Consider the following 23,888-nt stretch of genomic DNA (forward strand, 5'->3'; position numbering starts at 1 on the left):
CGATGTGGGGGAAACGCGTTGGGTTACGTAATATATTTGGTCTTGCACATGTCATGGTTTTATCACCAAAATGACACCTGCGTAACAAACCGTGATACATTTCAGACAAATTAGTCACTTTTGAAGACCAATAATACGCAATAGCTGGATTGACCTTCTTAAGCCAGCGCACTTGGTCTTTATCTGTTGATTTGAGTGGCATCAACTGAGTCTAGATTTTTTTCTTACTTATCTAGTTAATGTGTGTTTGTTCTTTCTCTTTTTAATTAATTCTAATAAAAGGTATTTTTTAAAATTATTAGTTTGAGGGGTCCACGTAGTAAATTTCTCGACACTAGCCAGTTGGACTAACGCTGCCTCTGTAAGTTCTTCCTCCTCCTCCTCCTCCTCCTCCAACGCAACCTCTACCTCGCAATCAAGACTTGTCACCAGCAGCACGTTGCCAGCAGTCGGTGTCGCGCGGCGCGGCACGGCAGCACAGCGGTGGGCAAGCGTCAGCAGGCCGTGCTGAAACTACTCAGCTTTGGAGAGAAGAGGCACACGGCCCACGAACTGTTGCACGGTCTGACAGAGCAGACCGACCGCTGGCTTTCGCCGCTGAGCCTCCAACCGGGCATGGTCGTGTGTGACAATGGCCGTAACCTGGTGGCAGCTCGGCAGCCTCACGCACGTGCCATGCCAGGCCCACGTCTTTAATTTGGTTGGTTCAGCGGTTTCTGAAAGGCTACCCACACTTGTCAGACCTTCTCGGCAAGGTGCGCCGGGTCAGCGGACATTTCCGCAAGTCCAACACAGACGCTGCCACCCTGCGCACCTTGCAACATCGGTTTCATCTGCCAGTGCACCGACTGCTTTGCGACGTGCCCACACGGTGGAACTCTATGCTTCACATGTTGTCCCGGCTGTATGAGCAGCGTAGAGCTATAGTGGAATACTAACTCCAACATGGGCGGCGAAGTGAGAGTCAGCCTCCTCAATTCTTTACAGAGGAGTGGGCCTGGATGGCAGATATCTGCCAGGTCCTTGGAAACTTTGAGGAGTCCACCCTGATGGTGAGCGGTGATGCTGCAATCATTAGCATCACCATTCCCCTGCTATGCCTGTTGAGAAGTTCCCTGCAAAGCATAAAGGCTGATGCTTTGCGGGCGGAAACGGAGGCGGGGGAAGACAGTATATCGCTGGATAGTCAGAGCACCCTCATGTCTATATCTCAGCGCGTGGAAGAGGAGGAGGAGGGGGAGGAGCCTGAGGAGGAAGAGACAGCTGGGCCTACGGCAGAGGGTACCCATGCTGCTTGCCTCTCATCTTTTCAATGTGTATGGCCTGAGGAGGAGGAGGATCCTCAAAGTGATCTTGCTAGTGAGGACAGCCATATGTTGCATACAGGTACCCTGGGACACATGGCTGACTTTATGTCAGCATGCCCTTCTCATGACCCTCACGTTAGACGCATTCTGGCCACTACAGATTACTGGGTGTACACACTGCTTGACCCACGGTATAAGGAGAACCTTTCCACTCTCATTCCCGAAGAGGAAAGGGGTTTGAGAGTGATGCAATACCACAGGGCCCTGGTGGACAAACTAATGGTAAACTTCATATCCGACAGCACTAGTGGCAGAAGGCGCAGTTCCGAGGGCAAGTAGAAGGGGAGGCGTGGAGATCAGGAAGCATGTTCAGCGCAAGCAGGGGAACACTGTCCAAGGCCTTTGCCAGCTTTATGGATCCCCAGCAAGACTGTGTCACACCTCCCCAGACCAGGCTGAGTCGGAGGGAGCACTGTAAGAAGATGGTGAGGGAGTACGTAGCGAATCGTACCACCGTCCTCCGTGACGCCTCTGATCCGTACAACTATTGGGTGTCAAAGCTAGACACGTGGCCCGAACTCGCGCTGTATGCCCTGAAGGTGCTGGCTTGCCCTGCGGCCAGCGTCTTGTCAGAGAGGGTGTTTAGTGCAGCTGGGGGAATCATCACGGACAAGCGTACCCGCCTGTCAACTGACAGCGCTGACAGGCTTACACTCATAAAGATGAACAAAGCCTGGATTTCCCCAGACTTCTCTTCTCCACCAGCGGACAGCAGCGGTACCTAGAGAGCTTTGTCAATTTGTGTATGATATTCGTCCTCCTCCTCCGGCTCCTCCTCCTGAAACCTTCCGTAATCACCCCGAACGGGCAATTTTTCTGTGGGCCAAAAGGCTCATAACTTTTCAAAATAATATTTATCTGTTTCAATTCTCATTAAAGCATTGAAACTTCCACCTGAACCAATTTTTATTTTGACTGGGCTGCCTCCAGGCCTAGTTACAAATTAAGCAACAGTAAACTAAGCGATTAATGGGTTTCACCTGCCCTCTGGGTTGGGCATGGGCACTTTTTCTGGTGTACATTTGTACTGTCGGTGCACCATTTTTTCGGGCCCTCGCCTACAATGTAATCCAAGTAATTTTTATGGGCTTCGCCTGCACTCATGGTACACCACTGCTACTACTGAAATGTTACAAATGCTGTGCTCTCTCTACACTGCTGCCAGGGAAATGTGAATCTGCTGCTTTGCCCATACTGCTTCTACGTTAATGTTACTGGGGCCTGTCTGCACTGCTGGAACTGAAATGTGACTGGGGCATGTCGCAACTGATACTACTGAAATGTTACTGGGGTCTGACAATACTGCTGTAAATGAAATTTTACTGGGGTCTGTCTATACTGTTGCTACTAAAATGTTACTGGGGCCTGTCCCTAATGATGCTACTGAAATGTTACTGACGTCTGTCTGCACTGCTGGAACTGAAATGTGACTGGGGCATGTCGCAACTGATACTACTTCAATGTTACTGGGGTCTGTCTACACTGCTGGAACAGAAATGTTACTGTGGTCTGTCTACACTGCTGGAACTGAATTGTTACTGGGGTCTGTCTAGACTTATACTACTGAACTGTTACTGGGGTCTGTCTATACTTATACTACTGAAATGTTACTGGGGTCTGTGTATACTGCTGCAAATGAAATGTTAGTGGGGTCTGTCCTCACTGCTGCCAATGAAATGTTACAGGGGTCTGTCCATACTCTTACCACTGAAATGTTACTAATTCTCGGCTCTGCCTATACTCCTGCTACTGCTATGTTACAGGGTTGTGGACACGGAAGCTTCCCAAAGACATGATAGTGGTGAGGCCGCGTTACTAAGTCCCCAGGCGCGACAACTTTTCAGCGACGCGGTCACTGGGAAGGTGCATATAACCACAGACACAGGGACAGGTTGCCTCAAAAACATCCTCCTCCTCCTCCAACAATGAAAACCTTCTTGGCAAATGCTTTCGCAGTGGTCCGTCTGGCGGCAGTCCAAGAATTTCACCTTAAGCGACACAATAGGAAAGCCCCCACCACGGCCCACTTAATCCTGGCCACATTCCGAAAACCAACTAAATAAAACCGCACTAATAGGTCCACAGTCGCGACCACTATCCCACCAATGTGGTTACTGGCAAGATGCATATAACCACGGACACGGGGACAGGACACGTACTGCCTCAAAAACATCCCCCTTCTCCTCCAACAATGAAAACATTCTTGGCCGAAGCCCACCTGTATTTAATCAGATGGTAGCTCTGCTGTCCAGGGCACTGCAATGGGATGCATTTATGTACCGCCGGTGGGTTTCAAGGAGCCACCCATGCTGTGGGTCCACAGGGACTTCACATAGGGGAGTTGTTCCTGCCTGTGTCTATGTATTAAAAAACCCGGTCTGACTGGGGCATGCAGTGTGGTCCAAAGCCCACCTGTATTTTATCTGACGTTACCTCAGCTGTGCAGGGCACTGCAATGGGATTTATTAATGTACCGCCGGTGGCTTCCTGGGACCTACCCATGCTGGCGGTCCACACGGACTTCACATTAGGGAGTTGTAACTGCCTGTGTCTACTTAAAAGAAACCCCAGTCTGACTGGGGCATGCAGTGTGGGCCAAAGCCCACCTGTATTTCATCTGACGTTAGCTCTACTATCCGGGGCACTGCATTGGGACAAACTACAGGAGTATACAGCGCTAATGAGACGTGCACAGCTACGCTAGCATTGGAGTCCGCTGTAGGCCCGCAATTGCTGAGGGTTTGTGCAGAGGCCTATGTCCTGGGCGCAGTGGAAGTCCACTTCCTGCCCACCATTGCTGAAGCTGTGGGCCGAGGCCTATGTCATGGGCGTGGTGCAAGTCTGCCATGTTTGGCCGCTCAGATTTATGTTTTGTTCATGTCTTGGGTTGCCTAGGACCCTCCTATGCCGTTGATGCCCACTTGGTTCCCATCGCGGTGTTTGACCTGTCTGGCACAAAGACACTGACTGACTTGGGTAGGGGGCAGAGCGAAGATGGCTTTCCCCTTGCGGTGTCGATTGAGCTATGCGACACCTTGACAGAATGAATACTGTGTGGGCACATGGATTCCCCATTGCTATGCCCACGTTTGCAGCTCCTGACGGAGGTGGCACAGGATTGGATTTCTCATTGCTTCTGTACAGCATCATGGGCTATCGCCCCGCCCCTTTTAAAGAGGGTCGCTGCCTGGCCCTGCCAACCCTCTGCAGTATGTGCCTTCGGTTCCTCCTCATCGCAGATGTACTGAGAAATAGACATGAGGGTGGTGTGTCCCGCAGGCAGTACTTGTGCTTAGTTGGAGGTAGTGTGGTGCTTAGCTAAGGTATGCCTTGCTAATGAGGGTTTGTCCGAAGTAAAAATTGTTGGGGGGGGGGGCACTTTTGCCGCCATTGTGGCTTAATAGTGGGACCTGGGAACCTGAAATTTAGCCCAGCATGTTGCCCCTCGCCTGCCCTATCCGTTTCTGTGTCGTTTCCATGACTTTCTTGGGTTTTCCAGATTTTCACCAATGAAAACCTTAGCGGAGCATGGGTGATATACAAACATGCTCGAGTCGCATGAGAAATGCCAAAATAAAACCAAAGCTTTATTCCTCCATTAAAAATTCACAAGCAGCAACGTTCCGACCATATGTTGAGAAAGACCAACACATAGTTGAAACGTTGCTGCTTGTGAATTTTTAATGGAGGAATAAAGCTTTGGTTTTATTTTGGCATTTCTCTGCTGCTATACTCCTCTTTATTTGATGAGTTTTTAGATGAGGTCTGACTAAGAAGGAATAGAGGGGGATAATTATCTCACGTGATCTAGACTCTATGCTTCTCTTAATACATCCCAGAATTGTGTTTGCCTTTATTGCTACTACATCACACTATTGACTCATGTTCAGTGTGTGATCTATTAGCATATCCAAGTCATAGAAAGGACATTAGATTCATCTGGCATGACTTGTTTGTTACAAACCCATGCTAGCTCTGGTTAATTACTCCATTCTCATCCAAGTACTTGCACACTTGGCCTGCAATTTTCTGGGTCCACCTTCTTCCCTTTTTTGGAGATAGGGAAAACATTTGCCCTTCTCTGATCCCTGGAATTTTGAAAGATTACAGCGAGTTGTTCAGCGATTACCTCTGCAGCTTACCATCTTATCAAAATAAAAAGCATAAATACATGGAGGATTATAAAAATATTTTACATGTATTCAACATGCTTAGTAATTATATTGTGTTTATAATATTGTATAAATGAGATGCTTTAATTCTGGCGAGCTGTATGTTCTCTGACCTGCCCCAACATTACCTGTTGTCCATGTATAGGAGCAAGTGTGATACTCTGTAATGGTTGGAGGAGGCCACAGGCCCAACTGTGAAATACATTAGCCTGAATAAACCACCTTTTTATACTTATCTCCTGGTCCGGCACTCACTTTAATTCGGCATTTTCAGCAAGGTAGCACACTCCGTATACAAATTCCATGCAGATGACTTTGGTCAGATTTGAACTCAGGACCCCACCGCTAGAAGGCAACAATAATAACCACTGGGCCACCACGCTGCATCACAACTCATTTTTTTTCCACTGAAAACCTCCAATGTACCCAAGGAAACAAACACAGAACCTATCCCGCTCTCCATAAAACTTTTTTGTATCCTACAAGTCACTTTCATAATTTTCTTCATGGAAAAGAACAAGCAACTTAATAAATTATTACATCAACACCTAAGAGACATTAATTTTTGCTTTTCTTGTTTCTTCCCATGGGTCATTATAATTCTGAGATAATTAGTCCATGTTGTTTCAGTACAATATAAATTCACTAGACGGCTCCCTCACACTATAGGAGAGACCTTTACATAAGGAGCCACAGGCCGCGTGTTACAGTACAGGTAAGTCATCCATACATTATAATATTACATCTGAAAGGACACTTCCATCAGAGAATTGTGTTTATTTAAATTTGATATTCATGAACACTGATTTTATTTTTTTTTTCATTCTTGGCAGTTTTCCCCCTACATTTCATCAGTATTGGACGATTAAAAATGAAATCCAAAATATTGTTCTCCTCTAGGAGTGATCACAGAGAGATCAAACTCCTGAATGGGACAGCAGGGAAATGTCAGATTTGCTGTACGGGGAAAGGTTTATCTGCAAGGCAATCTTATTTGAATAGTCGGTGGAGGACGGGAATGACGGACAGGATGACGGCTCTATTGTTTTCTTGATAACAAACCTGGAGCTGCAATCACACCTTACTTACAGCCTTACTGGACATACTGTGATGAAAAGCTACAAAATGTAGGCATAGTGTGATACCCCCATAGGCTCTTATTGGAAGAGAAGCACATGATTTTTACTGCATACCTTTGTCTGGCAATAACATAGTTTACTACATGATCCAATACCAGGAAAAAATAAGGTATAGCAACATGACAAACCGAAGAAGAACATTGATTTAGCCTCCTTTGTGTGAATGGTGGTGTTGCAGCCGTTCTGAGGCCTGCATCGGGCTTGCAGAACAGACCAGGTTTTGGGTGTGCCCTTGCTTCTCCTGGAACTGAGGGGCGTGATAGTTGCAGAAGTAACGTCAGTCAGCACCTGGTGCTGAGTAGCTTGGCTCCTACTTAAACAGTGCCAGCATGATCTCCTGTGCTGGTCAATCCTTCAGTTACTTTTGGACAGTGACGGAGGAACAGACCTTGGCTGAAGCTCCTAGCTAAGTTCTCTTATGCTTTGTTTGGTTTTCGGTTTTGGCTTTCTGTTGTGCCAGGGCTCCCCTATAGGGACTTGTCAGTGGCCTAGGCACGCGTACGGGCTCGCACTTGTCAGAGCGGTCGGTCCGTCGAGCAGGCAGGGCCCCCTCCCGGGTTAGGGGACAGTAGGGAGAGCATTCCCCTTTAGTTTTTGTTTCCTTTTGCACAGTTGTGCCTTTTGTTTGTGTTTTTGAGGTTGCATTTCCGGAGGATGCAACAGGTGGCCTATATATTTGACCTAGGTGCAGGAAGTTTTCCCAGCATAAACACAAAACATAGGCCCTAAATGTGATCGTGCTGACCCAAGAGATGGGAAAGCTGAGTTGCAGTTCTGTAGTGTGCTGCGCCAATCTTACTTACTGCTAATGTCACACTGACTGCACCAACCTCAGCAATGGGAAAGCTGGGTTACAGTCAGAGCTCTAGTCGTCTGTCTGCCCCTCTTCTTCAAAGGGCCAGTCTGCTAGTTTCTTCCCAACCAACACTAGAGTGCTACCCCATATGTTAGAAGGCTATAGCTTATATAGCAGCACTACTGCATGTGACATACTTATAGCTACATTACTTCTACATGTAACAGAACACACTGTTGAGTCTATAAGAAGTAGCAGAGCCAAGTGTGTGTCTTGCCAGAAGTAGTCGCAGTGTAGCAGTGTTAAGTCTATCAGCTGTAGCGGTGTTTAGTATGTCAGAAGTAATAGTGCTGAGTTTGCTGTATCACTTCTACATTTGACAGAACATACTGCTGAGTCTATCAGATGTAGCAGAGGCAAGTGTCATAAGTGGTAGTGAAGTAGCAGTATTGAGTCTGTCAGTTGTTGCAGTGTGTAGTAGGCTGATGGAATGTGAGAGTAGCATAAACATCTGACCGCCATATTTAGAAGGAAAATAATGTGCGGGTGGTGGTATGGGTCGGGCAACAGAAAAACAGTCCACTACTTCATACACAGCACTGTGAGAGGGACCGATCACTTCTTACTAATCTAATGCACTGTATCTTAGAGACTTCCATACGTGAAACAGAACAGCAATGTGTACAATGTGCAGGGCATCAGTTTATTATGTAAGAAACAGAATGCATAAGGAAGGTGCGTTGCTCTAATAGAGCCCCCTACTTGGGTCACACTGCTGGTCGGCCAGAGTCAAAGGCAAAGTATGGATTATAGGGTTATTTTTTAAAATATTTGTTTATTAGTTTTAACAAAATAACAAATTGACATATCAATATTCACTAAAAAGAAAAATGGGGAATATAAAATAGAAATTAAGTGCAATTTTTTGAGTGAGGATGGAAAAGAGAACAATTTCTTCCTCGAACAGCAGTCAGGTAAGCACAACTGTCATTAGCATGGATTCATGAAGGGCCGCTCATGTCAGACAAATCTGATCAGTTTCTATGATGAAGTAAGCTCTAGGCTGGACCAGGGAGAATCTATTGATCTCGTATATCTGGACTTCTCTAAAGCGTTTGACACCGTACCACATAATAGGCTAATATACAAAATGAGGCAGCTCGGACTGGGCGAAAACGTGTGTAAGTGGGTAGAAAATTGGCTCAGAGATAGAAAGCAGAGGGTGGTAATAAATGGCTCATACTCTGATTGGGCCACAGTCCCTAGTGGGGTGCCACAGGGTTCAGTATTGGGACCCATTCTGTTCAATATATTTATCAACGACCTGATAGAGGGGCTGCACAGCAAAATTTCAATATTTGCAGATGACACAAAATTATACAATATAATTAATGCAATGGAGGACAATGTGCGGCTACAAACTGACCTAGATAAGCTGGGGGCTTGGGCAGAAAAATGGCAAATGAAGTTCAATGTTGATAAATGTAAGGTTATGCACATGGGCAGCAAAAATGGATGTTACCAATATTCACTTAATGGGGCACTGCTAGGGAAAAGTGATATGGAAAAAGACCTGGGGGTACTAGTGGATTGTAGACTATACTGGAGTAACCAATGCCAATCAGCTGCTGTAAAGGCAAATAAAGTTTTGGGATGCATTAAAAGAGGTATAGGGGTGAGGGACAAGAACATTATCCTTCCATTATATAAGGCACTTGTCAGACCTCACATGGAATACTGTGTACAGTTCTGGTCACCGGTGCTCAGGAAAGATGTTACGGTATTGGAGGGGGTTCAAAGAAGGGCAACTAAACTAATACATGGAATGACGGGACTGGAATACCCAGAGAGGCTATCCAAATTGGGACTATTTACTCTAGAAAAAAGAAGGTTAAGAGGCGACCAAAAAGCCATGTATAAGTACATGAGGGGACAATACAAGGATCTCTCCCAGGATCTGTTTATACCCAGGACTGCAACGGTAACAAGAGGGCATCCGCTATGTTTAGAGGAAAGCAGGTTTCATCACCAACATAGAAAGGGGTTCTTTACTGTAAGAGCAGTTAGACTGTGGAACTCTCTGCCTGAGGACGTGGTGATGGCAAAATCCTTAGAGGAGTTTAAAAGGGGACTAGACGTCTTTCTAATGGAGAAGGATATTATAGGCTATAAATCTAAGGTTATTTGTTAATCCGGGTATACAGGCAGGTAGGAACTATTAGGGGTTGATCCAGGGAACAGTCTGATTGCCATTAGGGAGTCGGGAAGGAATTTTTTCCCCAAAAGGGCTAATTGGCTTCTGCTCTTGGGTTTTTTTTGCCTTCCTCTGGATCAACAAAGCAGGAGGATAGACAGGCTGGACTAGATGGACATTGTCTTTATTCAGCCTTACGAACTATGTTACTATGTCATTGCAGTCTATTAGAGGCACAGTGCTTTACATTGTATAGTGACTATAAATGGGACTGAGCCGCTCTTCGGACATGTGACCAATGAACAGGAAGTCAAAGGCCTGCGTACCTGGTTAATCTTGCAGGTGGTCAGGTGCAGTACAGTTTTCTTTTCACTGTTTGCATTTGCCACGCATTTGCTAAGCGATGACGCGGGTACCCGCAGGCCATATGCAGTGTTAATTGCTTATAAGCTGCGGTTCAGATGCCTCCATTGATTTCAATAGTCTGTCCCGGGGGAGTGCTGCAATCTTCCTTCCATGAGTGTGACAGAAAATTCAAAAGTACGTGCCTTTTAATCTCTGCTTTTTTCTGCAGAAAATTTGAATTAGAATCCGTTTGTGTGAGGCACCCCCCCCCCCTCCCCCAATAGTCAAACAGCTATTACATGCCTGCAGGCTTTTCCTAGGCCTTTGGCTGTCAAGGTTATGTATTGCCAGCATTTTTGGGGGAGGGCAAGGAGAGTCAGAAGGAGCCCCTCCAACTGTCTAACCACCTAGCTGCATCTTTGTTAGTAGCTTCCATATAAACAGTACTTGGGCACATCTCAACATCCAAATTGTCTTATGGTCAAAAAACATTCATTATTTTTTAAACATATTTTATATTATTTAATTTTAACTTCATGAACAAATTGTTTGGTGTTAAAAGAACAGATGCTTTTAGGGATTTTACATATAATTAAATGGCCTGAAATATAAACTTTTTCAATTGTATGAAGAGAAATGTGTATAAAATTTTTTTATTCATAATTCTTTACATTAGCAAATTTCACTAAAGCATCAGAATCGGATAACTTCTACATACCCTCGCTCTTGATGGATCGTCTCTGTATGTCCTGGATAGTATCATTACCAAGTTTGGTTTAATGACACTCAGTAGATGTTTCTCTAGACATTACGATCATCCCATTTTTAGGATATTTCAATTGATACTCTAGAATGTTTATGTAAGACAATGAAACAAAACCTTTAAACCATCAGAACGCAAAAACAGAATTAGTGGGCCTGGAGTAATATTAGTAAGGTTCCAGGACTGTCATTAGATGATGGCTCCTCTGGAATAACCACCAGACTACCAGGGATGGCCAATTGATCACCTAGATTCCGTTTTACATGATTACTCTACTTTCTTGCTCTATGTCTAATGATATTTGATACATGTATCGTGTGATGAAATCTATGATGTACGTTATGTTTCCTTTAATTAAAGAAATACTAATGAAGAATGGGACCTCCATTAATTTCTTTCACATTTTGCCATTTTCTGAAGAGTCAAGAAATAAACCATTCATTTCCATTTTCTTCTTCTTGATATATTTGGTCGGAGTTCTTTTTAATTCTTCCATAATCACAGTCATATGTATGGACATTCAATTACATAAACCAATGTATCTCTTTATCTGTAATTTGTCCATTGTAGACATATTTTTTACATCTATCATAGTTCCTAAATTACTGCACATGTTATTGTCTGGAAATCATATTGTTTCCTTCTCACAATGTTATACTCAGTTGTACTTTTTTGTAGCAATGTTAGCTGCAGAGGAAATTGTTCTTTTCATTATGGCTTATGATCGATATGTTGCTATCTGCATTCCCTTACATTATAATCAGATCCTAAGTCAGAGAAATTGCACCTTAATAACTTTTGGGATTTGGGCAGTTGCATTTTTTAACTCTTTACTGCTTCTAGTATCAGCTTTGAACATGTCCTCCTGTCACTCCAACATCATCCACCAGACCTTCTGTGATTTTAAGTCATTAACAAGGACCACCTGCACAGGCACACCAATGTTTTTTGTAATAATCGGTATAGAAGCGTTGATATTCTCCTTGGTCCCAGTGTTGGGCACTTGTATTTCTTATGTTAACATTTTCTTACTCATATTCAAGATGAAATCAAAAGAAAGCAGAAGAAAGGCCTTCTCCACCTGCTCATCTCACCTCACTGTTATGTCTATATACTATGGGGCAGGCTTGGCAGAGTATCTGATGCCATCTTATTCTGATTTTCTAGATGTAACCTTCAATGTGGTATATACAAATATCATCCCCATGATAAATCCCATCATATACAGTCTACTGAATTCCAATGTACAATCTGCATTGCTGAAGTTCATAAAGGAAATGTATTGTTTTAAAAGAAATTCATATTCAAATGGATGACTGATAACAATAGATTAATTCTTTTTATTCTTTTTTCATCAGAGTCAAATAATGGATTCAAGCACCACAGAATATACAGTAGTAGAATAAAGAACTTCAATAAATTAATATAATACTGAACATTATTACTAGAGATGAGCGAGCACACTCGTCTGAGCTTGATGCTCGTTCGAGTATTAGGGTACTCGAGATGCTCGTTACTCGAGACGAGCATAACGCGGTACTCGAGTCAATTCCATTTCCTTCCCCACATGTTTAGCGCCATTTTCTAGCCAATAGATATGCAGGGAAGGCATTACCACTTCCTCCTGTGACGTGCCAGCCTTATCCCACCCCCCTGCAGTGAGTGGCTGGTGAGATCAAGTGACCGCCGAGTACTTAAAGCAGTCCCGCCCACGGCTCGCCTCAGACACACACTGGGGGAGATTAGGGAAAGTGCTGCTGCTCATTCAGGAATAGTGTTAGCGTAGGATCCTGTCCTCAAGAACCCCAACGGTCCTTCTTAGGGCTACATCTGGCTGTGTGCATTACTGTTGTGGCTGGCTGGAAGCAGTTTTGCACAATTTTTTTTTTCCATCTCGGGCTGTGCAGGCCATTACAGCTATAACGTTCTCAGTCTGCAGTCTATTATACAGAGTATAGGGAAAGTGCTGCTGTTGATATAGGAAAAGTGTTATCAGAGGTCCTGTCTTCAAGAACCCCAACGGTCCTTCTTAGGGCTACATCTGACCGTGTGCATTTTACTTGGTGCCTGCTGGGAGTTGTAGTGCTACCATTTTTGTATTACGCAGCTAGGCCTGTTTGCAGCCTTTTGTCAAATTTTTTTCTGGCTGGAGTGTGCTGTAAAATACCACTCTCACCGTGAAAGTGCACGCACATAATTCCTAGCCTGCAGCTGCGAACAAACTTATTTATACTGTTCTGGGTCTGCAGTGAATTAGACGCAGAGCGTTGGGCCACAGGCATTTCTAGAGGCAAAGCTGTTATATATACTATACAGTCTGTATCATCTGTGCAAAAAAACCAAATCTCCTTCTTAGGGCTACATCTCACCGTGTGCATTTTACATGGGGCCTGCTGGGAGTTGTAGTGCTACCATTTTTGTATTACGCAGCTAGGCCTGTTTGCAGCCTTCGTGATATTTTTTTCTGGCTGGAGTGTGCAGTAAAATACCACTCTCACCGTAAAAGTGCACGCACATAATTCCTAGCCTGCAGCTGCCTACAAACTTATTTATACCGTTCTGGGTCTGCAGTGAATTAGACAGCGGTCTCACCGCAAAACAGTACCGTAATATTACCGGGGTCACTGCAAAGTATTTCAGCTCAGCCGCTGTGCAGAGCGTCTCACAATACCATATCCGTTGGTGGGGTTGAGATCACCGCAGTTACCAGCACTATCCACTGGCTTTAGAGTCATCTCCCCCTCCACACAGCTTCTATAATCTACAAGTCTCTGCTAGCAGTGAATTACCCTTAGGTATCAGCGCAAGACAGCGGGTTACTTTTTTCTAGTCACAGCATAGAGCCTCCACTATCTACACGTCTCTGTGTGCGGTGAATTAAGGCCCAGGTGTCAGTGCTGTACAGTGAGGTAATTTATTTGGCCCCTGCTCTATTCGTAATCCGCCATGATGAGGAGTAGGGGTAGGGGTCGAGGACGTGGACGAGGGTGTGGGCACTGGCCGAGTTTCTGGTCCAGGTGAATCACAGCCGGCTGATGTGGGATTAGGAGAGAGGCAAGTTTCTGGGGTCCCCAGCTTCATATCCCAATTTATGGGTCTACGTGGTAGACCTTTATTACAAACAGAGCAGTGTGAGCAGGTCCTGTCGTGGATGGCAGAAAATGCATCCAGCAATGTATCGACCACCCAGTCTGCTACGCAGTCCACTACTCCCGGCTTAGGGACTGCAACTCTGAATCCTCTGGCTGCTGCTCCTCCTTCCTCCCAGCCTTCTCACTCCATGAAAATGACATATTCTGATGAGCAGGCAGACTCCCAGGAACTGTTCTCGGGTCCCTGCCATGAATGGGAAAAAATGGTTCCTCTCTCACCTGAGGAGTTTTTCGTGACCGATGCCAAACCTTTGGAAAGTTCACGGGCTCCGGGTGATGATGGGACTTCTGGCAACTGTCTCAAGAGCTTTCAGTGGGTGAGGAGGATGGTGATGATGAGACACGGTTGTCTATCAGTGAGGTAGTAGTAAGGGCAGTAAGTCCGAGGGGGGAGCACACAGAGGATTCGGAAGAAGAGCAGCTGGACGATGAGGTGACTGACCCCACCTGGTTTGCTAAGCCTACTGAGGACAGGGCTTCAGAGGAGGAGGCAAGTGCAGCAGCAGGACAGCTTGGGAGAGGAAGTGGAGTGGCCAGGGGTAGAGGCAGGGCCGGAGCCAAGTGTGAGGGTATATGTATATATTGCCATATGTTTTTATGCTTTTATACCTGTATGCAAGTTCTATTCAAAGTTAAAATGAGAAAAACTTAATGTGTCGCCTTATCTCAGATATTCCAAAAGCCTTGCAAGGCAAAGACAAAATGTATCTTGAACACCGCAAGGAAGAACCAGATACGAAGGCCGTGTGCTTGGCTGTTTTCCCAGAAGCGCCGTATCTAGATAACGACTGTTCAACTACGTATATAACTATCAGTGCCTCAGCCGGAAATCCGGACTTCACATATATGGTTATGCGGTAAATTTGAGCCAATGAGACCATTATCATTCCTAGTAATAAAGTGCGCAGTTATGTCCCCGTGTAAGGAACTATACCAGACCTCCGTGTGTGGTGTTTCTTCTTTACCGCCGGCAGGGGGCATTGGGGTGGGCCTGATTGGTGCAGTACGTAGAATTTCCCTGACAAATGGCGCCCAAATGTGGGGCGGTAAAACCGGAGCCGTGCAGCCCTGTCCACCCGGATTCACGCCACGGGGAAGCCGTCCTACTGCAAACCGAGCCTGATCAACTCACAGAACTCCAGGTAAGACCGGCATATATTTATGTTGTATTTTACACTGAGAGTCTTGCAGCAGGAGGGACTATCTGTGTTTTGTGACCGAACGGGTTGGGTTAAGAGTTCTACACGGTAACTCGTGGGCTTCGGGTTTGCCATCACGGACCACTGACCGTGCAAAGCGCACCAATCACTCACCCAGGAACTAGTCTGTAGTCTATTTGTACTTTGAAGTCCGTAGCGTTTTAGCAATAGTGGAGATTGTTTGTTGTATCTGCAGAATTTTTTTTTCTCTTTCTTTTCATTTAGTCTCATAAGAGAAGGGACCCTCGGTTGTTTTGCCATATATATAAGGGGTTAACAATTTGAAAATTAAGAGGGATGCATTTTGTGAGACAGGCTTCATAGGAGAAGGGACCCTCGGTTGTTTTGCCTTATATTAGGGGCTAACGATTTGATTTCAGAGGGATGCATTCTGTGAGGCTGGTTCCATAGGAGAAGAGACCTTCGGTTGTTGTGCCAATATATAAGGGGCTGAGAATTTGGATTAAGAAGGATACATTCTATGGAGCGTGTTATTATTATTATTGTTGTTCTGATATGCGTAAGACCTTATTAAAGAAGACAGAGCCCCTCAAGGGCTGCCGCCGTGCGGATGAATTGGTGGAGGAGAGACAAGAGTCCCAATCTGTAAAATGTAAGAAAACTCTTATGAAAATGTGTAACATGGACCCGCACGGTAGATTACAGCATGGTGACTGGGAGGTGGTCTTTAGGACCAAGAAGGGCGCCTTGAAAGACCAAGGTTTTCTAGAAAGTGCTGAAGTGAGAAGCAGAGAGACAGTCAAAGAAAGTTAAGTATGTACACGTATTAAGAAAGTATCTAAGTGAAATGTTGGAAAGTACAGTAAGTGATCAAGAGGGTGTCGAGAGAGTGTCTACTGAAGGTTACATTGGCAATTAGGTAGGGAGAGAAATAAGGGGAACAAGCAAAGTCGAGAGGAAAGTTACAAAGCATGTGATTTGTTGGCAGAGAGAGAGGAAAAGGTGTATAATACTAGGTGGATAGATATAGATGTGTGTGTGTGTATGTATACATATGTACAAATGGTTAACTGAGCTCGCTTTTGGTGGGAGAAGGATTGTTTACTTGAAGCTGCAGTTTGTGTCTAGCTTTCAAGGGCAAGAGATAACAGAGCGAGAGAGAATGCAATACCAACCTGAAAAATATCTTTGCTTGCTTAAATAGAATAGAGGATTATAATGAATCTAATGAATTATACTGTCTTAGAAGGTAGGAAATATAGCAATTTCTAAGGTATATTCTTACTGGGTTCTGAGGTCACAAATGGACACGTCTTGGTCTTTTTCATACAGGTATAAGAAAGTTATACCCCACTCACATCCTGTGGGGGCTTTTAAGAATACAGGGGTTGAAAATGCAGAACATGTTGCGCTGTCAGAAGGTCCCAGCATATGTGTTAATTATGAGTTCAAATGCAGGGAATAGTTAAACTAAAACAACTTTGTTCAGTCGGTGAATGCATATTCGCAGAGAGATAACAGTTATTTTGCAAAGGTGGGGGCTTTCAGACTTCACTCTAAGCTCAGGGTCACAGAGAAGGAAAGGCAGGAGGGCTGAAAGATACCCACAGATTCTAAAATATATCAGCATTTAATATAGCATATAATAGCTTCAGTAAATAAGAAAGATAGAATGTCTCAGTCACTCAGGAAACTTTTTCACATAATTTGTCAAAAATAGCGCTCATTCACAATCTCATCTCAATAGAATCATGTACTTTATAACATTATAGCACTCACCTCAATGTTTTTCAACTGATGTATGTTTGTTTGTCACACTTTTTGTCTGTGCATCTGTATGTACTGGTACACCTTCAATGGGGGGTGACAGGGCAGACTTGAGCGCATGGATCGATGAGAGTTAATGCCCAGTGTTCAGGCTGTGATGAATGTAAAGTGTGTGATACAGGTATTGACTGGGAATAAAAGTCCCCCCCCCCCCATGCATTAGACTTTACTTGTTTGTGATGTAGACGTGCAGACAGTAAAGCTGAAATGAAGGTATGAAGAAAGACGCAAGCGGCCAGTATCGAGGGGGTGGAGCTGGATGATGTAAAACTACGGAATTGGTCATCCCTCTTGTCCACAAGGGAGGGGGTGAGAATCTTGAGCAGCTAGTAAAAGTTTTTTTTTCTCTCTCTCAAATTTGATAAGACATTGCAGGCAGGATCAGATTCATAATGAATTTGCTTAAAGGATATCACATTTCAAATATTAATAGATGTTTGTAGATTATTCTGCCCTGATGTAACTCGTGTCTCTGTTATTGGTGCTAACATCTTACAGGCCTTATTTGCATCCATTAAATCTTTTTCCAATGTTGTACTACCTTGAACCCGGCTACTCTTCTTACAATTGAGTACCCTGGTTCCAAGGAGGGGAGGAGAAGGCATAGGTGATCTAGGTATTGCAAATCAGCCATTTAAAAATTATTTTTTTTTGCAACAAGATTCTGATCTATTTGAAATAGAATATCAGCATGATTTTCAAGCATTGATGCAACAAGAAAACTTAAGTTTTAAAAAGTTACTGAAAGCCCTTGTTAACAATGCATATTTTGAGTTGTTTTTGTAGATGGTCCCAGGATGAGGATTGACGACTCCACATCGGATATGCAGTGGTCACACAACAAGATGTCCTAAAAGCAGAAGCTCTGCCTCCGCATGTCTCAGTACAAGAAGCGGAACTGAAGGCCCTCACTGAGGCGAATAGAGTGGCAGAAGGTAAGACGGCAAACCTTTACACTGACTCCCGGTATGCATTTGGCATAGCTCATGATTACGGCCCAACATCGAAGGCCAGACAGGTTTTTACCTCAGCAGTACAACCAATTAAGAATGGTGCAGCAGTGCAGAGTCTCACGGAGACCCTACTTCTACCTGACAAAGAGGAGAGCTCACAGCAATTCCTACACCGGAGAAGCAAGAGGCAATGCCATCACAGACCACACAGCAAAGGCAGCGGCCCTCAAGCCATGGAAGAAAGAAGAAAAGAAGAATTTGACAAAAAACTTTGGACTTTGATAAAAACTTTTGACTTTGATAAAAACTTTGGACTTTGATACAGGCCAGAAAGGAAGAAAAAGACAAATGGACTAAATATGGGAGCAGCAGAAACAGGACGGCGTATGGCGAACAGTCAACAGAACTTGCCTACCACGGTCCCTATGCCCCATGATGGCCCAGCTGACGCACGGAAAGACGCACCTCTCAAAGCAGCAATGATGTAGACGCCTGAACAAGGACGGGTGGCTCCTGGGTTTTCTGTAGCTGCTGCATCATTTGTCCAATTTTGCATGATCTTTGCCGTAAGCAACAGGGCAGAAGTAAAATTTGCCACATAACACTTGCCGGGGCCACTCTACCCATTTCAGAGATAGCAAATTGGCTACATTCAGCTTCCACTTGTTGGGAAGTATGAGTATGTGCTTGTTGTTGTTGATTTCTTTTCAGGTCGGAGACCTACCCTGTTACCAAAGTAAATAAGCAGGTAACCGTGCAGAAGCTCATGAATGAGGTAATCCGCAGATACGGGGTACTGGAAGTGATTGAGTCAAACAAAGGTACACACTTCACAGGTGAAATAATACAACACATCATGTCTGCTTTGGGTATATTCCAGGCTTTTCACACACCCTACCATCCATAGAGTAGTGGGAAAGTAGATACAAAAGGCAATGAAGAAAACGGGCAAATTTTGAATTGAGTGTATTCTATTAGTTTTTCTTTTTCCCAGGAGGGTACATGCCACAGTAGCTGAGTTTGGGGAATGATTTTCTTGTTAATTTTGTCATAAGTCTCTCCAAGGAATTGTTAATAACGCATCCGCAGTCTCTGCTTTTCTCCCAGGTCCTACAGATGAGTGTCACAATCTGAAACCCGGTTTGAAGGTTCTTACCAGATGTTGCTCACCACCCCAACTGCAGTCAAGCTCGAAGGAAAGCCCACTTGGATCCACACCTCGCACTGCAAAAAGGCCCTGGGTCCCGGAGCACAGAACTCATGATCCTGCATATCCTTTACATTCTATGTGCAGGGTGGGAGACCTGGGTGGAAGTGACCGTCACACGTTCAGGGGCAGGAAAGGAGGGAAAGTGGAACCCCTGGTCCGGAGAATATGAAAGGGAAGTGATATTGTGGTACAATTCCTCTAACACCCATAGCCACATACACCTTTGACTACTGTACACTAGCCCCCTGTTTTAGGGATCAGAACAAATTAATACAATCAAATGTGCAATATGAAGACTACACTGAGGGTGAGAATCCAACACCGCATTAGGAGTGCCAAGGGGGGTGCCAGATTAATTTAATTCTAGAGATCAGGTTAAAGCAGGTTTTGAGTCCTTATTTGCTATTGTCACTGTTAATAATAATGTAGATTGGATGAATTATATCTATTACAATCAGCAGAGGTTTGTAAACTACACCAGGGATGCTTTGCAAGGGTTAGCGGACCAGTTAGGGCCCACTGCATCCATGGCATTCCAAAATAGAGTGGCCCTGGATATGATTTTAGCAGAAAGAGGTGGGGTATGTAACTTCCTGTACGTGTATTATCCCTTTGATCAAAAAGAGTATGAGTAAGGGACTGGATAATGTGACACCAACGTTTCCCTTGTTTGAAAAAGATGAAGAGCCAGTTCCGATAATGCCAACCACGTACGTTACCAGAAGGATGGAGAAATGTACTAGTACTGCGCCTGCCCCGATCTCCTAAGATAGATTGTCAGTGGAATTCCCATTTGCCCAGGGATAGTGCAGAAGACCTTAGGTTCGAGCGAGGGCACACTCTGCGGGGTGTTAACTTGTACAGATAGAGGGTATGGATGCCCGGAAATGAGCCCAGGGAATCCATGGCCACCTTCTGAGGTGAGGTAGGAATCCCCCCTCCTAGGAGTAGGGCCTTACGGGCAGTGGGGAAACCCTGACGCAAGGGGGAGTGCAAGGCCTGGTGCTTGATCTCCATATTAAGTTTAGGGGGGTTTGTGAGGGTATATGTATATATTGCCATATGTTTTTATGCTTTTATACCTGTATGCAAGTTCTATTCAAAGTTAAAATGAGAAAAACTTAATCTGTCGCCTTATATCAGATATTCCAAAGGCCTTGCAAGGCGAAGACAAAATGTATCTTGAACACCGCAAGGAAGAAACGGATATGAAGGCCGTGTGCTTGGCTGTTTTCCCAGAAGCGCCGTATCTAGATAACGACTGTTTAACTACGTATATAACTATCAGTGCCTCAACCGGAAATCCGGACTTCACATATATGGTTATGCGGTGAATTTGAGCCAATGAAACAATTAACCATTCCTAGTGATGAGACCAAAGGGTATAAGATCCCATGTAATCTGTAATAAAGTGCACAGTTATGTCCCCGTGTGAGGAACTATACCAGACCTCCGTGTGTGGTGTCTCTTCTTTATCGCCGGCAGCGGGGCATTGGGGTGGGCCTGATTGGTGCTGTACGCAGAATTTCTCTGACACAAGAATCCCCCAACTGTTTCCCAAAGCACTTTCTCGCGCCAAGCCTCCGTACAGGGCTAGGTGTTCAAAGGTGTGGATGTTTTTCAGTGAGAGCGTGGACGACCAACGAACAGTGGTGTGCAACCTGTGTCGCACCAAGATCAGCCGCGGAGCCACCACTACCAGCCTCACCACCACCAGAATGCGCAGGCATATGATGGCCAAGCACCCGACAAGGTGGGACGAAGGCCGTTCACCGCCTCCAGGTCACACCACTGCCTCTTCCCCTGTGCCCCAACCTGCCTCTCAGATCCAACCCCCCTCTCAGGACACAGGCACGAGCGCCTCCCGGCCTGCACCCACACCTTCACCTCCACTGTCCTCCACCCCATCCAGCAATGTCTCTCAGCGCAGCGTTCAGCTGTCGCTAGCACAAGCGTTGGAGCGCAAGCGCAAGTACGTCGCCACGCACCAGCATGCACAAGCTTTAAACGTGCACATTGCCAAATTAATTAGCCTGGAGATGCTGCCGTACAGGCTAGTGGAAACGGAGGCTTTCAAAAACATGATGGCGGGGGTCCCGCGCTACTTGGTCCCCAGTCGCCACTATTTTTCCCGGTGTGCCGTCCCAGCCCTATACCAGCACGTCTTCCGCAACATAAATTGTGCCCTCACCAACGCGGTTACTGGGAAGGTCCACTTAACCACGGACACGTGGACAAGTACTGGCGGGCAGGGCCACTATATCTCCCTGACGGTACATGAGCTGAATTTGGTGGAGGCTGGGACCGAGTCAGAGCGGCAATCCCCCCCCCCCCCCCCCCAACAATTTTTACTTCAGCTGCCCTCATGCCACACGCTGGCCTCATAGCCACACCACCCTCATGTCTATTTATAAGTGCGTCTGCCATGAGGAGGAACTGGAGGCATACACTGCAGAGGGTTGGCAGGGCCAGGCAGCGACCCTCTTTGAAAGGGGGGGGGGGGGGCGATAGCCCACAATGCTGTTGAGAATTGATAATAGATAGACGTTTGATCTTCATTCCAATCCTTAGCCACCTACGTCAGGAGCTGCAAACATGGGCATAAAGGGGACTCCGCTGCCAGCCCAGCACTTCTACACATCTCCACAAGGCAGCAATACTTGGTGTGGAAAGTATGTGAGAGGGCCCTGGGTCAGCCTCTGTCCCAGCAAACACCTTGTGTGGCCCAAGGTGCTGCGAGTGACATAGCATTGGGGAATCCATGTGTCCACACACTACTCATTCTGTTTAGGTGTCGAATACCTAATCGACAACGCAAGGGATAAACCATCTGCACTCTGCACCATACCCAAGTCTGTCAGTGTTTTGGGGACAGACAGGTAAAACATCTCAATGGGAAGTCTGTGTACACTCACAGCATGGGTGGCTCCCAGGAACCCACAGATGGTACATAAAGAAATCCCATTGCAGTGCTCCGGATAGCTGAGGTTACGTGAGAGAAAATACATGCTGGCTTCGGCCCACACTCCATGCCCTAGTCAGTTTTTTTTTTTTAAAGGGCCAGGCAGGTACAACTCCGCTATGGCAAGTCCGTGTGCACCCACAGCATGGGTGGCTTGCAGGAACCCACAGACGGTACATAAAGAAATCCCATTGCAGTGCCCCGGATAGTGATGGGAAGACTTAGTGCACCCATAGTAAACACAGACCCCTGTAATATTCCTGTAGCAAAGGTATAAGCTGACCCCAGTAACAGTTATGTTGCTGACGTCTAGGGAGACCCCAGTAACATTTCTGTAGTAGCAGTATAGACAGACCCCAGCAACATTTCTGTAGTAACAGTATAAACAGAGCCGAGTAACATTTCTGTAGTAACAGTATAGGCAGACCCCTGTAACATTTCTGTAGCAGAAGTATAGGCAGACCCCTGTAACCTTTACGTGCCAGAAGTATAGGCAGACCCCAGTAACATTTTATTAGCAGAAGTATACGCAGACCCCTTAGTAACATTTTTGCAGCAGCAGTATTGGCAGACCCCAGTAACATTTCTGTAGCAGCAGTATAGGCAGACCCCTGTAACATTTGTGTAGCAGCAGTATAGGCTGACCCCTGTAACATTTCAGTAGCAGCAGTATAAGCAGACCCTTGAAACATTTATGTAGCAGAAGCATAGACAGACACCAGTACCATTTTTGTAGCAGCGGTATAGGCCGACCCCAGTACCATTTCTGTAGAAGTAAAGGCAGACCCCTGTAACATTTGTGTAGCAGCAGTATATGCAGACCCCTGTAACATTTCAGTAGCAGCAGTACAGGCAGAGCCCAGTATTTATCACATTTCAGTAGTAACAGTATAGACAGACCCCAGCAACATTTTTGTAGCAACAGTATAGACAGAGCCGAGCAACATTTCTGTAGTAACAGTATAGGCAGACCCCTGTAACATTTCAGTAGTAGCAGTATAAGCAGACCCCTGAAACATTTATGTAGCAGAAGCATAGGCAGACCCCAGTACCATTTTTGTAGCAGCAGTATAGGCAGACCCCAGTACCATTTCTGTAGTAACACTATAGACAGATCCCAGTAACATTTCTGTTGCAGAAGTATAGGCAGACCCCTGTAACATTTACGTGGCAGCAGTATTGGCAGACCCCAGTAACATCCTTGTGGCGGCAGTATAGGCAAACCCCTGTAAAATTAACGTGGCAGCAGCATAGGCAGACCCCAGTAACATCCTTGTGGCAGGAGTATAGGAAGACCGCCGCAAAATTCTTGTAGCAGCAGTATAGGCAGACCCCTGTAACATTTACGTAGCAGAAGTATTGGCAGGCAGACCGCTGTAACATTTAAGTGGCAGCAGTATATGCAGACCCCAGTAACATTCTTGTGGCAGCAGTATAGGAAGACCCCTGTAACATTTACATGGCAGAAGTATAGGCAGACCCCTGTAGCATTCAAGTGGCAGCAGTATAGGCAGACCCCTCTTACATTTTTGTAGCAGCAGTATAGGCAGGCCCCTGTAACTTTTTTGTAGCAGAAGTATAGGCAGGCATACCCCAGTAAAATTTCTGTAGTAATAGTATTGGCCAACCTCTGAAACATTGGGATACCATGAGCGTAGGCGAAGGCCGGAAAAATTAGTTGGATAAGAGTGTAGGCGTGGGCCCCAAAAATTAGTGTACCAAGAGTACAAGTGTACCTCTGAAAAATGTATCAACCGAGAGGGCAGGTGAAACCCATAAACATTTTTTTAAAGATACAGCTCACTGTTGCTTAACTTGTAACAAAGCCTGTAGGCAGCCCTGTTGAAA

The sequence above is a fragment of the Eleutherodactylus coqui genome, chromosome 8, assembly GCF_035609145.1.
Source record: "Eleutherodactylus coqui strain aEleCoq1 chromosome 8, aEleCoq1.hap1, whole genome shotgun sequence".
NCBI classification, from domain to species: Eukaryota; Metazoa; Chordata; class Amphibia; order Anura; family Eleutherodactylidae; genus Eleutherodactylus; species Eleutherodactylus coqui.